We start from the raw sequence: 14,909 nt of genomic DNA on the forward strand, positions 1-14,909 counted from the left end.
TGTCACAGGGAAAATGTAATTTTTGAGCTTTCCAGCAGTCAGTCTCTTGCACTGTCTCCTAAAGGAAAGCACAGTCAAGGCACAAAGATCATTATTTGACCTGCAATGGCTGTCTTTCCTATGAACAAGTGTCTGATCTGTCTGTACCAGTTCAGAAAGTCCCCACTGCATCAGCAATGCCATGGAAAAGCAGAGAGCAGAACGTACTGTCCACAAGTAGCTATGTGAACACAAAATTCTCTGGCTGTCTTGTTGCTAAGACTGATTCTTTGGTTGCTAAGAGAAATGCAGCTGCTTTCAAAGTGATTCATATACGGTTAGATAAGGAAGTTTTGTGGATGGGAGTCATCAAGGTATTTTCAAATGAATCTCCACAGGCAGGGATAAAAGGACAAGTGGGACAGAGGTTTTAATGACCTTTGACAGCGCATGGGAGAACTTGACAGTCAGCTGAAAAACATGATTCTAATCTAGAGGTTATTCTGTGCTACATATTTCTGAGGTTTTGCTGGCATTGAACAGCTTCTTATGTTACTAACTTACTAGGAACCAATTTAATGCAAATGCAAAGAAACACCTTGAGGTGGTATTATTACAGCTTTTACCACCTGTGCTACATTGGAAGGTCAGTTGCTGTGAGGATTCAAATAAATAGTAAGGCAAAACAGAGTCAGACAATTCGCTCTTGAAGGCTAGTGAAATTTAAAACAAAGCTTTCTCCTTGTGCAGAAAGGTAAAGGAAAGTGAAAAACATGTTATCTTTGAGGCTGTGGCTCTGTGCATCACTGCATGGAGGGGTTGGCACTTTCAGTGTAAAAACACCTCAACAAACCAAACCACCAAACCCAACCTTATATTTATATCCCCTGGAGGAATGTGAAGAGAAGAAAATTCCCAAGGATCAGCTCCAGCCCATCCATACTGCTTCTGCAGCAGGATGTGGTAAAGGAAACCTGCACTCTTGGTCTGGCAAAGGACTTTCTCAAGCTGCCTGAGAAGGAGGCAAAGCTTGGACAGCTGACTCCATCCCCAGCAGTATCTCCCTTGACAGGGATTGCAGGTGTTTGGGTTGTAGGTTATAGGCATAAAAGGGTTATGGGGGATTAAACAAGAGTGGTTGGGAATACTTGGTGCCCTACGGAGTCCCAGGCAACAGGGAACCTACTAGTGAACTACTCCCATGGAAGTAATTTAATGAAGTCTTGGAGGACTATAAATCATTCATATCCAGATTGGCTTAGCCACACTTCCCTCTGGTCTTTTGAAATAGCTTATGAAAACCAAGATTTCCCAAAGACAACTTTCCAAACTCCTCCCAGAGTTTTTCGTTAAGATAAACCAAGTAGCCTGTGTGCATGGAACTGGGATACCCAAACTGCTCACACAATCATCATCACACATCAGTACACCTCCAAATGCTGGGTGGCTGTGGAAATCAGTATGAAATCAAAATTTGGGAGGTACAGCTTCAGAAGAAGATTAATGAATTGGAGGTGATAGATTTATAAGCTGACATTCTCTGCAGCAAGCACCTGTTTATTGTACAGTTGCTTTGCCAGGTGATCTGTGATACTTTTGAACAAAGCCCACATCTGGACCACTTGACCTTAAAGTAATTTCATTCTCTCTAGATAAGATAAAACACTGAATGTAAATGTAAATAAAAGTAGCAAAGAACTGAAGTTTAAACTCCACTGTCCCCCAGAGCCATTGTGGAGCTTAATTCATGTTGATACCAATCTTCCTTGGGGTAGTGCCATAAGCATTTCGTCACATCATTTCTTAACCAAGCACTTGTTCTTGCACGGAGTAGTCGGCATTCTGCCCAGAGAAGCCATTGCTTGTCTTAAGTTCCCATTTTTCTGTAACAACTATGGCTAGAGCATTCTGCCCACCTTTCTCATGCTGGCAGATGTTCTGTTTACTTTCCCAGACAGGTATCCATCACTATTTCTTGTACTTGCTTTCAAATACTCAATGGCCATTTTTAAACCCATCTTAATTTCCATTTTTAGTTTCCTTTAATTCCTTCTTTTTCAGGACTTCCTCACGAACTTATTGCAATTCTCTTGATCGCTTCATTTATCAGCATTCAGGTTTCACTTTTGTGTCTCTGTCTTTCACTTCTCTTCTAAAATATCCAACAAATACATTCAGGACAGGACAGCTTTCAGTAGCCCTGCACTTTATTCCTTACTTTGTGTGAAAACTCAGGAAGTTTTCATTTAAAAGAAAAATGTTTTATTTTACCAGGCCAGGTTTCTGTACCAGGAGCTTTCTTATCTATTGTTTTTGTCAGGCTGTCCTATCTGAAATGTTATTGTGCTCCTAAAGGGAGCTTCCCAGTATAAATATAGAAACAAAGATGAATTGTTTGACCTTGTCAAAAGTCTCAATGTGGTGAAGAGAAAGGGTGGAGAGGAAAGGCCACCACCAACAAGAGACTACCTAACACTGAGACTGAAATTTCCAGGTGGAAATTCGTCATGGTTTTCTCAAGGGAACCAAAGGGTGAAAGGTCTAGGAAGGTAAAAGGGAGGAGAAAAAGTCAGTGGAAAGTTGTTTGGGAGACACTTGTAAATTAGAGCAGTCTCAGATCCTTGCATCTTGCTGAGCAAGCAGTAGGAGGGGAAGGGAAGCTGGTGTTCCTATTAGCCCTCTACTGAGAAATGCAGCAGCATCCTCAGGATCTTGAGTTTCCATTCAAATAATGCCCTTCCGAAGGTGGTTTATCTGTTGCAGTGTTCAAGGTACTCTGTGAAGTAGTCGGGAAAAATATAATCAAAAATGCAAATAGTTGCGTTTGCAGCTGCAGTTAACATCATTATTGATCTGGTTTTCTGAGAACTTTTAGGCTTCCCTCCGGCTGCCTTTTATCTGAGCACTCATCTCTTCCTTCTCACAAGCCTCTGGCCACTCTCCTCCTCCCTTTTCTGACTCCTTTTTCAGACAGGCCCAAGAATCGCCGTGATTCCGTTCTCTCAGTATGGCTGCAGGGCATGTAAACAAATGGAATTTTGGAGAAGACAAAGGCATCATTTCTAGTACATAACAGCGGGGGATTGTTTTGCTTTTCAATTACATAAATCAATTAAATCACGTTACAAATCCTTTTCTTTACAAATGTCAGCTTTCAACTCAAAGCCATTTAAATGTTTGTTTTGGTAGGAAGCATGTGGCCACAAAATGATGTACCACTTAGGGTAACAGTAAAATAATACATAAATATGGATTCTATAGAATATTAATGTGTTGTTGACACTTCAGATGTCTCTGTGGTGTTCACACAATGATTTGAAATGCTTAATATGAGCATTTCTAATTGGGAAGGGGGAGACAGGGGAAAGAAAAGCAGAGCCAGACGCAATTGGAAGAGAAAATGCTGCTCAGCATCTTGGTGTACACCAACACATCCAGTACAATGGCTGTGAAATCGCCAGAGTGGGGGCTCACTGACTGTGAGCTCTCAGATGATCCTGACACAAGTTCCAGACCTGGCAGCTCTCTTGCTGGTACTCCAAGACACTAACACCATTTTACAGGTAATGAAGGGTTTATTAAACTAGTGAGTGCTAGCAGACACCATACAGAGTAAAAATGCAGTGCTTGTATAACATTTCCTTTCCAAGTGAGAAGATGACCATGGAAGGTCCTTCCCCAGCACACCTCCCATAGTATCTCCTGCTCACTACTGCTCTCATTGAAAAACAGGCATTCAAAATAATTATTCTTTAGCATCACTGAGAAGATTTCTGAGTCACCAGTCACAAGAGCACAGTCTGAAAACCCTATAGTAGCTTAGAGTCAGCATTCTGAGTCTCAGTGCTTCCAGCATTAAGGCTGTGTAGGGAGTAATTAAGGCTGTGTATTAAGGGAGTAGGTTAAATATAATAATAGCATAAAACTGGGCTGAAATTTCTCTCTGGTAAGTTTAGAGCAGGAGCTAGGCCACATTAAATTACATAAAACTCACCTGCCTGTACCCCATGAGCTTTACCAAGTCTTCTAACTGAAAATTCATTGACATCTTTGAAATCCAGAATATTTTCCTCTTCTTTGCAACAACAACCCTCTGCCTTTCAATATATAATTTAACAGGAATAAACAATAATGTCCCAAATGATGCCTATGCCTAGAAACAAAGAGTATCTCTTCTTTTACAGCACTCAGAGGTGGGAAGTCCCTTTTTAAATGAACTGAAGTGCTATTAGGATGTTAAGAGAATTGAGAAAAACACTGTAGATATTGGTATTGGATTAGAAATAGTAAACAATTCTATTTCAAACCATTTCAAATCTGTGCATTGGCTGAATGCATTTATCTTATGACAGCCCTGGGGATTTACCAGGTATAAATCACAGCCTCAATAGTAGTGTCTGTCATATCCCCACTAAAATACAATAGCTATAAACTTTATAAAAGCATGATGGGTTCTGCTTTTCCAATACTAAGGATTTTGGGGTGTTATCTGAATGGGAGACACAGCAGAAATTAAGGTTATGAGAATATGAAAAAGTCAGCAGTACACTGCAGAAGCACATAATGTGCCTGCCTCTGGGGATCCTTTAAAAATCCAGAATGTTTGCAGCATTGACAAGGAACAGGAAAGATTGGTATGATAAACAAGAGGTTCCTAATCCTCAGTAAAGCATTAGAGAGACTCCAGCGTACCTTGCTTTTAGTTTTAGAGACCTTGCTTTAGCGTGTGTAAAATTGTAATATCAAAGCACCACTGAAAATAACCTAGAAACTCCAACTAATACAGCTGCATTATACATTTGCATTGGCTTCTCTAATATAATTTAGAAATCCAAGAAATACACTTTTTTTTTTTTTATTGTCATTTTGGTAGTAAATAAGACACTGCCTGTGACTCCCTGCTTGAAAGCAATGGGTTTAGCCATCTAAGTCATTCATTTTTATGAAGAGGAGTAATAGCTGAAGAACTTAACAATTCTGATCTACAGAATGTTTTTTATCACAGCATTTCTAGAAACCCCAGGGATGAATTAGACAGAGTACACTTGTGTTTCACATAAGGGCAGTTTGCAACATGAGAAATACATCTTGGGTTCTGCTTTTGTACAGAATCCTGAGTTCATTAATTGCCGAAAACAAGTACCCTACTGCTGACTGATAGAAGTGTCGGTATGGGATCCTTTTAGGGTGAAAAACCACTATGGTGGAAATACCGAGGTATACTCTGCTGCAGTAGTGCATCATCCCTGAACTGTGGGTCCCTGGTCAATCACATGACCAAGCATCCAAAGAAGTATCCAAAATAAAAGCAACTTTTTCCTTTTTTACTGAAACCCTATTCATACATTGTCACCTACAAGAAAGCAAATGAACAAAATGGAGGTGAAGCGGAAGCAACAAAGTAATACTGGCTTACGTTTTTTCCTAGCTCTGTTGGTAGTCTGCTTGCGCACTGAAGCACAAGCACTGATCCATTTTGCTGTGCTTTTATTCTGTTTCAGAACTCCAGCTGCTTGCGCCTCCCATGTAATTAATCTTCTTGAAGTTTTCTAAATGTATAACTTAACTTATAGATCTGCTCATGCTCATCCTACCTACCTGGGTGAATGCATATGCGTACGTATAACATGCACTCAACTGATCTTGCATGCATATTGGTCATGCTAATTAGGAAATTTATTGGCTTTTATTTTTCTGACAAAATACCTTTCCTTTATTCAGGGAAATATCTTTAAAAACATAAAAATTAAATACTGAAAATATTCCTTCTTTGCTTTTAGGTTTTTTGTGGATTTTTTTTTTTTCCCTTCTTGTTCTTTTGGATGAAGAAGGAAATGTCATCCTGAAATTTATTAATTTCCTCTACAGGGAAGACTTTGCCAAAACGCATGGAGGAAGGAAAACAATCTGACATAGGAACTACTTGTTCCAAAGTCCCAGATCAATTACTGCAGGCAAAATTAAAGCCTTCAGATAACTACCCCCAAAAGCCAAATCTCAGCCATTGAGTTACTGCGCCACCTTAGGTTTCCCAGGTCAAAATTTGTCCTTTTTCCCTTCAGGTCAGCAGTGCAGCCATGTAGCTATAAGATGAGCCTCAAAGGGACCAGTGCAGCCCTTAACTATGAGAGACTGGTGACATTCTGCTTCCACAAGTACCTGTTGTGAAATGCAGCGTTCACAGAAAGTGAATTCGGTGTGCGTGACAGGCTATGTTCAGAAGAGAACCTGCACTGGCACTTTCACAAACACTAACTTAACTATCAGATTTTGTACTTTATACCAACATGTACATCAAGAGTGTAGAAATTGTTAACTACTATAGCAAGTTTCAGTCACGAGGAAATTGATACTGCAAGGTGAACAGGTCATGATCAGTTTGATAGATGTTCATATGCTTATTACTTATATTGTAGTAAATTTCACAGATTCCTATGGAGAAAGAAGGTCTGCTTTCCCACAGAGGCTTATTGTAAAGATGTGTGAGACCTCTCATTTCCTACAGACATTATTGCCTAGCTGGATGGGGCAAACGGAGTGGATGAGAAGGAAAGAGGCAAAAGGTTGTCTAAAGTAATTGTTCAGGTCAGGTGAACAGTTGAGAAAGCATTAAGAGCTGTTTGTCACTCTGCTTCCGGGTGCTGATGCTCAGCTGGTGGCCGCAGCTCACATAGGGTGCTCAGGAAGGAGGCTCCTGCCCACTGCAGCCCGCTGGCCTCCCCCTGATCTCACAGGAGAGGCGAGCAGGGAGGTGGGACAGGCAGGAGGCTCGGCAGGACAAGGGAAGCGTCCTCTGTGGGCAGCTGTCCGAGAGCAGGCAGCCGGCAGCTTCCCAGAGCCGCGGATAAGGCTTCCTATTAATCCTATTACTGCGGGGGTAAAGCTGCCTGACCGATTGGAGAGATACCCTTCAGGGTAAAACTGTGGCAGTGTTTTACTTACACTTTGAAGTCTGACTGCCTTACAAGCCCTTAATGCACAATTGCAAGGTTTCAGGTTTCAGAACTTCTGCTGAGAGAACAGATTTTTAAAACAGTCTTTTCCTCTCTTGAAGCAGAAAAGCCACAACAATAAAGCAACGTGAATGAAGCTTAATAAACAGTTTTGATAACTATCTTAAATGTCTATACCTGGAAACTGTATCTGTGCTACTGGAACACTATCACAAAATGGCATTACATAGCAAAATGACCCTTGTAACATTTTGGTTACCTTCAGCATTCACCTTCACAATTAACCTCATATGGTGTATTAACCTCACAGGTGTTCAGGTGTAACAGCAGTCATGTTATCAGTTTTATTCCTTAGGAGAAATATATTAAAATGGTGAAAATATTCTCTGAACTTCCATAGTAGAGCTGAATCACAATCAGAAATAGAGGTGTATGAGAGTTCCCTGTATAGGTTTGCTTATACCACTCTCAAACAATAAATAAAAATGGGAGGCTTAAAGGAAGACAATATCTAATCGTGTGTCAGATACTGAGGAGTTTAATCTTGAAAATGAACATAAACTTGCTTTGAGTATCTGAATCCTTGCACAGACTGAAAAACTGCAGATAGTACTAGAAGACAACAGGAGGAAGTTAAATGGAATATTCATTCAGTCTCATTGTACAAGCACTTCCTTTTTGCATTTTCTTCATTGTTAGAAGGGTGGGAGATTTGTTTTTTTGGTACTTTAAAAACTGACTGGGTAGAAATTTCAGAGAAGAAGGAACTGGAGAAATGGCAGTGCTGACACCCCCGTCTGTACCTGTGATCTAGCACACTGGCAGGGCTGCAGTTAAGTTAGAACTACCAAAACCTCTAGGAAGAGCATGGTACCATGGGCAGGTAAATCTCTTTCTGCTTCAGATGGTCTGACTTAGCAATTTTGTTTGCAATGAGAGTAGAAGAAACACATCTTGATTAGAACCACAGGCCCAGGTGGCTGCACAGCAGGAGTGGAGCTGTATGGAAAGGCAGACAGATTCTCCACTCGACCTGGTACTTTGCAGTTTCCATTAGAAGCCATATTCTTAGGGAAAACTAATTATACTACTCAATGAAAACTGCATTTTGCTCTGAATGAGGTTCTACAGTAGGGTTTTCCAGTGCTTTAGTCTGTATTTTCTTTCCAGCAGTGAAAAATTCCTTAATCTTAATTGAATACAAGAATGCCAAGGTGTGAGCTGCTTTGAGGATGATTTGTTTTTCCTCCCCGGTAATGTGGCTCTTGGGTTGAGAGCCTTATTCCTCCAGTGAGCTGTAAGTCAGAAATGTTTGCTGTGATTTACAAATAGGCACATCTTAACAGTACACTGATTTTCTGATTAGAAATGGATTCCTGAATGAGGCTCTCTGAGTAAATGAATGAAGGTGTTCTTGCAGAAAGGCCTTTTGTATCTATGCTAGTGCTGTAGGACCCAAGCCACAGCAACAGTTAACTGAACCTATTACTTAACCTGGACCAAAATATTAGGTCTACCTTCTGTAAACATGCCAGATTAAGCATAGGCACTTCAACAGTGCTACTAATGTGCTTATCTTTAAGAACATTATATCAGAGTATTCAAAACACTGTTAAACAAAAGCACAGAATCATATTTGCAATGATTATAACAGACACCAGAAACTACTTCATCAGATGACAGAAATTACTATCATTTTAATCTGCTTTTAAAAGAGAACATAGTTATAAGTAAGTCTGAAAAATACATGAATTGAGAGATTTGATAAAGGGTTTATCAACTTAATCAGTTCATTTGTTAGGAAAAGTTAACATCATGTGCTTTGCTCATTTCATTGATTCCGTCACCCAGTGAGTAAGAATGTGATTCAGATGGCTAAATGTGGGTTTCTAATGCCATTTTGGTATCTGAGGTATCACTTGGACCTGTCAGGTATGACTTAAGACCTACAGAACATTTGGACGTTTCTAGGGTGCAGTTGCAGGCCAGATGGGATGCACTTGGAAGCTGAATATGATCTTAGAGACTTATGTGTGGAGGCTGTAAGTCACTTCCATGTCCTACCGGCATTGATCTTGTGCGTGTTATTGACAGAGCAAACACTTTTAAAAGAGAGGAGGGGTAAGTCATGAGGACCAGCAGTCCCATGTATGCAATTTCCTATCAGTTTACTACTAGTGTAGTCAGAGACCAAACAGTCTTTTGTAAACTTTTTCACCCCTCTGTCTAAAAATGCTTCACTAAAGAGACGGAGATCAGTTATAACTGGCTAAAGCTCCCACTTTGGATAGCTACTTTGTGCTTCATAAATGATCCCTGGTTGATGGGTGTATCTATGTCGTATCTTTATTATTTATGTACCCACAGCAGGGGGGTTGGAACTAGATGATCTTAAGGTCCTTTCCAACCCTAACTATTCTATGATTCTATGATTCTATGTAGACACAAAGTTCTTCCTGAGCTTCCCAGAATTACCTGTGTGTCCTCAAACAGAATTTTCAGTCTTTTTTTCCTTAAAACCAATTTCTTATTCCTGTTAATCAGACACAAGAAGGTAATAAAAGGGACAGGTAACAGGGCCTGCAGAATGTGTAGCTGGATCTTGTGGTTCTTACATGAAGTAGAATTATCATGTGTAAAGGAAACAAGGAAATATGAAATCAGATGACAACATCTTTCCTAGGTACCTATTAAAAATATATATAATTGATTTGAGGCCTCAATTTGATACTTCTTTGGCTGGCAAGAACATCAGTGATGAAACCAAAACATTCTGAAAACAACAGTTTGCCTGTTTGTTTGTTATTGCAAAGATCAAACCAAACCTAAATGCCTACCTGTGTCCTCAAGTGGGAGAGACCTACTTTCAACTCACTGCTTCAATGAATATTTAATCATTCTTATAAAATGGAAAACCTGCAAACTGGGAGACTGCAGGAGGGAAGAGGGTATCCCAAGGGTAGCTGACAATCTGTTGTTCAGGCCACTTTACTAGGAGACCTTAAGCTGGTACTTCTTGTTTTAAAAGCTTTGGTTTCAAAACATTCCTGGCCCTATGAATTGCATCTTCTTGTGTGTAATTCCCAAAGAATCTATATATTGTGATCTCAGGTGATTTTGCCAGGTATTCACTCTTCACAGATCTTTTCTTATATACTTTACTAAATAATCCCCACTTCCTTTTCTTGTTAAAGTTTGAAGGGGTTTGGGTTTGTTTTGAGGTTTTTTCCCATTCCTTTACTCTTAATAGTGAAGGATGAGGAAAGAATACTGTCATTCTCCTTTTTAAAAAAGTAATAATGCAGAACTGAAGGACGGGTCCATTACAAAGAACTACATCCCTTCACCTTATTTCATGGTAATGCTATCTGTAGCTTCCTTCCTATGCAGGCTTTGGAGCAGTTGGCTCCATGTATCCATCACAGAGTTCAGGGTAGGTGAGGCTGGCTGTGTAAAGATAACTGCCCAGGGAAGGCAGCATCTCCCAGGGCTCCAGGTGAGCCTCCAGCAGCCCTCCATGTGCTGGATTTAATGCTTGTTTTTCTAAATGTGGAGTCCTTGTCTTTAGCCACTGTGGTATTAGCTGTAACTCATTGTCTGGCATTCTTAAATGTCTTGATTTGACCTCACAGGACGAGTAAACACTTGATGTTAAATGAAACCCTCAGTTACTTGAAGGGTGAAATCCCGGTAGAAAGTGAATTTTCATCCTAGATGATAAAGCCAAATGAGGTCAGGCTGATACCACCTGCTGAAAGGTGCATTCATGATTTTTTCCCCACCATCTCACAGTCACTGGTACAAAGCAACAATATGCCAGATAGTTATAAATATCAGCTCCCAGTCATCTGTACTTTATGCTATTTTAAACTCTTCCACGTGAGAAAATGGTTAAAAATAAAAATACAGCCTTTTTATTCTTCTCTAAATGTTCTGCTCAGTTCTTCATGCTAAGAGAATCACAGACCCGTCTATAAATATCTAACCCAGATCTACAATTGCTTGTTAAAAAGAGGGTGTTTGGTAGAAAATTGAATGAAATACAAAATGTCTTTTATTATATTTTTTATTACAGACCAGATGTGGCCTCTCAATTTACCCTCTATCATTTGGAGATGTACATTCACCAAGAACATTGCATGTGTGCATATAAATATTTTGATGTTGTCATGGTATAATAAAGGGTAATTGATTAGAAAAATCCTTCTGGGATTTTCCACTTAAGAGCACATTTCTGTTTTAGCACTATTGTCTTCAAACAAGACATGTATAAATGCATCTGGTTTGATTGATCCCAAACAGAAAGCAACAGTAAACAGGAGAAGATTTGGCTTTTGGTCAATGAATAGCACTGGCAAATTGAGTGAAACTCATGCAGCTAAGGGCTCCACTAAGCTGTGTATGAGATGTTACACCTCAGCAGTGAAATGCTGCTCCCTTCAAACTGAAACCTGCTCTGATATGGAAAACAAATGGTGAGCTGCCTCACATGGAAAGAGAGAGCAGGAATCCAGTCAGATCAGCACAGTCCTCTCAGATCACTGGATACTATTTCAGGGGGAGAAAAGTAACACCAACTATTCACTTTGAATACATCTGTGTGTGTTCTATCTATCCATATACAAAGAACACTAGACTACTGAGCTGAAGACCTGGTTTTATATGGCTTTTGACTATGGCATTTAATCACCTGTATATGCCATTTTGAAACATTTCTCTTTAGATTCCTTTGGGAGCTTAGCTCCATGTAGTGCAATCAATACATGCTGAAAGGCCCTAACTGAGAATTTCTGGATGCAGGACAAGGTGAGAGTGAAGAAAACTTGGACATATTTGCTGATTTATTTTTCAGGTTGGGGTTTAACTCGGCCATTAATCAACAGCTCCCACATGGTGGTGGTGAAACAGTAACACCTAAACTTCTCAGAGAAGGGCCTGTTCCATTACCCACATACCACATGCCCATTATTCCTTCACCAGCAAAATGTGAGCTACAGTTAGGGTCCTCCCTCGGAACTGCAAGAAAGCAAGTGCTTTGTTGTATCAGTTGGAAACACCAAACAGTGAGGAAATCTGTAGGGAGAGTGTGAACAATGATCTTCCTACCTGGGATGATGCTAGCTGATGCTGTTATTTCTGCCAAAGTTGGTTGATGTGTGGAAGATGCTTTTTCTCACATAGAAAGTACTATACTAAAGATACATGTAATGTGACAGTTTCTATAGTAACTACTTGTTCTTTATGGAATCGCAGATTAAACCTGTACACCTTGTTATTGTTCTTTCATCCTATTATCTAGACTACTCAGTTACCACAGATACAATTTTTTATTCTATTCCCTTGCCAACATAAGTAGATCAGGATGCAATTGCAAGTAGAGAGTACATTTGAAAAACAAAACACTGCTAGAAGTTTAAAACTGACCACCATCTGATCATGCAAATGCACCAAAAGACATCTGTGCATAGATACTGAAAGCTAAAAATTCAAACTAAAACTGTGGAGCTTATCTTTTTTATTATTTTTTATTAAAGCAGGGTAAATTGGTGATTTGAGTATTACTATTTTGCTGGGAATTGATGCAAGTTATGTATATGACATTTCTTTTTTAAATGCCAGGGGTTTGCCAGAACAACTTTGCCTGTCTAGATGTGCTGGCAAGCTCCCCTAGTGTGAACAAGACCTGAGGTTTATTATTTACAGAAAAATGCCCCTCACGTGGTACACTGATTCATGGCTCTTATTTCTGTGCAAGCAAAATAATGTTGCTATATTGTGTTTTAATACTGAAATATTTCATAATTATAATTCATCAGTGCTGCAGCTCTGCTGATAGTATCAGTACTGGAGGTGATATTACTTACAGGAAACAGATAATTTTTGCACTGTGTTATGTTTGCCTTATTGGGAGAAAACCTGCCTGCATTCTGTGTCTGTGAGTCTCTATTGCCATCTCCAGCAGCACTGTATCACTAACAAATTATCTTTATAAAATTAACAGTGCAGGGAGAAATCACAGTTATTTGCTCAGGCCAGCAGATTCAACAGTGCAGCTGGTATTGTATGGCCAAAAGGAAAAAGACATTAGAAAAAAAAAGTGAAATATAAATAGGGTCAATCCATTAATGAGATAAAAAGCAAATTACACTCATTGATACTTAAGAAACCTGTAGTAATTTACACATGCACAAATGGAACAAACAGGAAAAGAGAAAAGCAGAAAGGGAAAAGCGGAAGAAAACACATGCACAGTACTGGAAGCATTCGTTGATTGATGGAAAAAGTGGAATGCAAACAGGAGATCCATTCCGTGTAACTGAACTCTTTTTCTCCCTTTACCCTTTACTGCATCGTTCTAACACGTATGTGACTTGTCCATCTACTTCAGCAGTCCCCTAAGATACGCATGGCGAAATTCATCATAAACCTCCTAATCCCGACAGAGCCCCGAACCGCACTGCTGCGGGAAACATGGGACCGCGGCACAAGCCCGAGGACACCGATGCACTGGCGGCGCCCGGCCCACTGCCCGCGTGCCGCACCGCGCTGCGAGCTGCGGCACGGCCCGGCACCGGCGGGGCCCGGGGAGCGGGCGGGGCGGGGGCTGCAGGGCCCGGCCACCCTCGACGGCAGCCGCGCCCCCCGCCCCGGGAGCCGCCTCCCGCCCGCCCGCGGTCCCCCCCGCCGTTGGCGTGGAAACGGGCCGGCAGCCGAGGCTCCTCCCCCAGCGCCAGCCCCGCGCTCCCCCTGCCCCGGCTCCCCGGGCAGACCGCTGAGCACCTCCCTGTCCGCGGGGGGCCACCGGGAGAGGGTTCCTGGTAGCGCCGTTCAAAAATCCCGGCTTTTGAACCTGCCTTTTCTAGGGGGAAAATGAACAAGCGCAGGGTTTTGCCCCTGTCTGGGCTGCGCGGGTAGCGTCTGCGGTCGTGGTGTGTCTGCTCCCTGCAAATCACAGATGCTGATGTGAAAAAGGGCCGAAGCAGGGAGGAGAAGCGTCAGTGGATGCGAGCGTTTGGACTGATGGATTGAGGAGGTGGCGGCTGCCTGCCTGGTGCCGGGGAGGTGAGTGAAATATTCCGTATTTCTTTCTCTCTTGAACCGGTTTAATGATGAACGTTTACCCCGCCGTGTATTTCCAAAATAAAAAGGGACTTCTTTTGCCACAAGCAAAAGATGTCATTTTGAAACAGTAAGCTATGTTTTTGCTGGATGAAAGACAAGATGAATGTCACTGTGAGGTAGAAATATTTTGCTGTGTGCAGAGAAAAAATAGTAAGGAGAGACAGGCTGCTGAGACAGTGAAAATGACCTTCTCATGGGATACTGGCCTTCTATCAGATGCTGCTTCAGCTCAATCCCTTTTTCACAAAATTAAGTCATCTCCCTGTCCTAGCCTGGATTGTAACCCATTAATATCCAATACCTGCGCCTCACTAAGATCCGTTGTGTTCTCTTAATGATTCAGAAAGAGAATCCATTAGATTCCGCCTGTTGGGAGAAGAGGCTCCACGCTATGTAGCACCTCCTCCTCCCAGGGAAATGCAGGCGGGCTAATGCTCTGTCAGAAAAGACTCCTGGCTGCTGAATTTCTGTCATAAATCCTCCCTCTACGAGTCCCATCTGCTCATAAGGATGTAAAGATGGGGGGCTCTGCGGAGCCTGGATGCTCAACCTCTTTGCGTGTGGCTCTGCGTGTGAAGGAATGAGGAGGTTTGGTGATATTAATCAATCCTCACCTGTGGATGGCTCCCAGCTGCAGTTGTGGCCCACAAGTTTTTGGGTATCTTTGCATATGCATTTTGGGCAAGTGATTTGGGCAGCCCTCCTCAACCCTTCATGGTAGCTGGGAGTGCTGCGGATAACTGTATGTCAGGTTAATTCCTGCTAAAGGTACTGCTCTGAGCTGGTTTGGTTGTTTCCCTGTAAAAGCTGTTTAACGTGTGTTCTTGTGGTATTCATTGTGGAAGCTATTGACCA

At 41.4% G+C, this 14,909-nt stretch overlaps 2 protein-coding genes across 2 annotated transcripts in view; one reads left to right on the plus strand and one right to left on the minus strand.

The window, feature by feature from the left end:
• The window catches only part of RSPH14 (radial spoke head 14 homolog), an 85,547-nt gene that overhangs the window by 3,470 nt on the left and 67,168 nt on the right, over nt 1-14,909 (minus strand). The gene's annotated exons all lie outside the window — the stretch shown is intronic.
• Nucleotides 13,601-14,909, plus strand: part of GNAZ (G protein subunit alpha z) — a 57,836-nt gene continuing 56,527 nt past the window's right edge. Inside the window, exon 1 of the mRNA XM_062631332.1 lies at nt 13,601-13,994. The gene's annotated coding sequence lies outside the window, so the exon portion shown is untranslated. The remainder of the gene's footprint in view (nt 13,995-14,909) is intronic.

This window comes from Pezoporus occidentalis, unplaced genomic scaffold, assembly GCF_034315485.1.
Source record: "Pezoporus occidentalis ecotype Australia unplaced genomic scaffold, CSIRO_AGI_Poc_V1 ctg37, whole genome shotgun sequence".
NCBI lineage: Eukaryota > Metazoa > Chordata > Aves > Psittaciformes > Psittacidae > Pezoporus > Pezoporus occidentalis.